The sequence below is a fragment of the Elephantulus edwardii genome, unplaced genomic scaffold (genome assembly GCF_000299155.1).
Source record: "Elephantulus edwardii isolate Elephantulus edwardi_28Jun2011 unplaced genomic scaffold, EleEdw1.0 scaffold00333, whole genome shotgun sequence".
Classification (NCBI taxonomy): domain Eukaryota; kingdom Metazoa; phylum Chordata; class Mammalia; order Macroscelidea; family Macroscelididae; genus Elephantulus; species Elephantulus edwardii.
In genome coordinates this window covers 840,376-844,167 of record NW_006400083.1, presented here as the reverse complement: position 1 = coordinate 844,167, position 3,792 = coordinate 840,376, and positions in this window count along the sequence as shown.

Genomic DNA, 3,792 nt, shown 5'->3' with positions numbered 1-3,792 from the left:
GATACAGGCCATGGTCTTCGCAATCACCTGTTATGCATCAGAGAGTTGGACAATGACCAAGGAGGATAGAAGGAGAACTGATGCCTTTGAGCTGTGGTGCAGAGTACTGAGAATACCATGGAGTGCTAGGAAAACAAATAGATTTGTCCTGGAAAGGGTTAAACCGGGTGGCTCCTTGGAGGCAAGGATTCTGAGGCTCCATCTAACTTACTTTTGACATGTAGTGAGGAGAGACCGGTCCTTGGAGAGGGACATCATGCTTGGGAGGGTGGAGGGACGGCGCAGGAGAGGAAGGCCCTCTATGAGGTGGATTGATTCAGTGACTGGGATAATTGGGATGGGTGTGTCAGAGACAGTGAGATTGGCACAGGACAGAGCGGAGTTTAGGGCTGTTGTACATAGGGTCGCTATGGCACATAACAACAACAAATCAGTGACTGGGTCCCACCACCGGGGTCACCTCTGAGAGTCACATTGGTGAGAAAGAGTATGATGTCCGTGGAGAACATCCCCAAGACTCCATGTAGACTGCAGCCACTTGCTAGGTGATGAGGTCTTAGGGGGTGGCCTTAGTTTCTACTGGTCTCTAATTGGTGAGCATTGGTGGGATGAAGGGAGTGGGGAAAGTGAAAATAAGTGGTTGGAAGAGAGTGACTTGAAGCTGGAAGGAGATACCTTTTGACAGGCTGAGGAGGTTAGACTGCTGGAACAGCACATCAACAGAGAACTGCCAGAAGTGTAAGCAGGGTTTAGAAGAGGCTGTGGTATTAGGGATATTATAGCTAATGTTAGATGGATCTTTACTGAAAATAGAGAGAATCAGAGGAATTTCTGTGTTTCATTGACTATGCAAAGGCATTGGACTATGTGGAACACAAGAAATTGTGGCTAACTCTGAGAAGAACGGGAACTCCAGAACACTTGATTGTACTTATGTGAAACCTATACTTGGGCCCAGAAGCAATCATCAGAAAAAAGCAAAGAAACACTGCATGGTTCAAAATCAGGAAAGGTGTATGCCAGCGATGCATCCTATCACCATACCTTTTCAATGTATATGCAAAACAGATGGGCTTTATTAGGAGGAATGTGGCATCAGGATTGGAGGAAGACTCATCAACAACCTGTGTTATGCAGATGACACAACACTGCTTGCCAAAACTGAGAAGGATCTCAGGCATTTGCTGCAGAAGATCAAGGACTGCACCCTTCAATATAGATTGAAGCTCAACATCAAGAAAACAAAGATTCTCACCACTGTGTCAGCTGGCAGAATCATGATGGATGGAGAAGAGAGATTGAGGTTGTTAACAGTTTCAGCTTGCTTTACTCCACAATCAACCTTCTTGGGACCAACAGCCAGGAAATAAAAACATAAATTGCATTGGAAAAATCTGTTGTCAGAGACCTCTCCGGGGTACTGAAGAACAATGTCATTCTAGATACTAAGGTGCCCCTGAGCCAGGCCATGGTCTTCACAATTATTTACTATGCATCAGGGAGCTAAACAATGAGGATGATAGAAGAAGAATCAATGCCCTTGAGTTGTGGTGCTGGAGAAGAATATTGAATATACTATGGACTGCTAGAAAAACAAACAGGTTCGTCCTGGAGAGGGTGAAAGCAGGCTCCTTGGAGGCAAGGAATTTGCAGCTTCATATGATATACTTTGAGCATGTCGCAAGGAGGAACAATCCTTGAAGAGGGACATCATGCTTGGAAGGGTGGAAGGACAGTGCAGGAGAGGAAGACCCTGGATGAGATGGACTGACTCAATGACTGGGACAATGGGGGTAGGTGTGTCAGAATGATGAAATTGCCTCAGGATAGAGCAGACATCAGAGCTGCTGTACACAGGGTCACTATGAGTCAGAGTCGACTCTATGACACAGAACAACAAGAACAAGGTTAAGCTCTCTAGTAATGGTGGAAGGAAAGCTCTCAGGTGCTGGCTGTCTGCAGACCTTTTCTTATTGCAGGCCTTTTTCTTAACTTTATTTTCCTTAACTTTTTGACATGTTTCTTTTTAAAAGAGAAAATGGAGGAGAAGGTAGCTTCAAGACAAGCTCTCATCTTGTACCAGAAGAGTAGTATTGATTTTTCTTTGCATGACTGCTGAAAATTAGAATTTCTTCAAAGCTGGCTTCTTCTCTTGTCATGTTCCTTATCTTTATAAATATAAACTTCGGTACGCTGAGGTTTCATGGCAAAAATTCTAATTTAAAACAACAAACCTGCACATATCCCAAAGGATCAAGAGTTGACTGCCTGGTGGTGGTGTGTACAGCTAGAGGAGGGAGGTGAGGGTAACCTGGATATCTGCACCTGGACTCTCTCTCTTGGTCACTTGCTGTGCTATCTTGGGGCCACAGGCTTATTGACTTACTACCAATTTTCTTGTCAGGAAAATTCTTCCAATCAAGATTTAAAACAAACTAGGAGTTACTAAAGTGCTGGAGATTACTGCCTAATGGTTGGTTGGTTGGTTGGTTTACTTGCTTGCTTGATTGGTTGGTTTTAAATTAGAATATTCTAGCACTGTGGCAATTGGACAATTGAAACAGACATTCGGATGGTGGGGAAGAAGAACAAACTGGGGAGGAGGGTAGAGAGAATGGTGCAGCAATGAAGGAATGAAAACCCAAAATCCCTGTAAATGTTCATTAAAACTAATAAAATTTAAGAATAAAAAAAATAAATTAGAATATTCTTATCTGGTTCCTTGGGCCCAAATTAAACTCTAATCTTCCTTAGAGGATCAGACTTGTTTGCTGTGAGAAAAAAACCTTTCCTTCACATCTGCTCCTCCCACTTCACGTTTGCTCTACAGGAATAAGGAATAGGTTCGTGGCCACGTTAACTTTGAGACAGCTGCGCTGTGTGATTTCCTTCAGTGTCTTCCTGTGGAAACAAGAGCTCATCATCTCCTGTGTGGTGATTACTTTTACTATGCTTTAGGAAATGAGAGGTTCAAACCTATCAACACCTGTGTGCTCCAGATACAAGTACAGCTTTGGAAACCTCATGGAGCAGTTCTGCCCTGACCTACATATACTAACTCTGAACCCTGCCCTATCCTAACCCAATCTTACTGTCTTCATGAGACCTAATCCCGTTTCTCTAGTCACTGAATCAATCCATTTCATCAGGGTCTTCCTCTCCTGCACTGTCCCTCCACCCTTCCAGCATAAAGTCCTCCAAGAACTGGTCTCTCTTGGTCATGTGTCCAAAATATGAGATGGAGTTTCAAAATCCTTGCCTCCAGGGATGGCTTAGTTTCACCCACTTCAGGACAGACCTGTTTGTTCTCCTGGCAGTCCACGGTATGTTCAACACTCTTCTCCAGCACCACAACTCAAAGGCATCGATCTTTCTTCTATTAACCTTAGGTCACTGTCCAGCAATCTGACACAGACAGCATAAAATTAGGTCGGTCCTGGAGAAGCTGTTCTAAGCACTGAATGTCTTTATTTTCCATCAAGTTCTTTTTTTTTGGGGGGGTGGTTTTCATTCATTCATTGCTGCACTGTTTTCTCCACCCTCATCCCCAGTTCGTTCTTCTTTCCCCCCCCCATGTCTGTTTTAATTGTCCAATTGACACAGTGCTTGTCAAATCCAGTTCTGATTAATGTCCTTTGTCAGTGTGTCCCTTGCCATTCCCTATCACTCCTCCCTGAGAGAGACTTCACCCTGATTCGTAAGGAAAAGGGGATGGCGTATTCTCTTAGCTACTTCCTGCTGAAAAGGGACGCTGTGGATTTCAGGGTGAAGGTCTTCTCTCACTACTCTAAA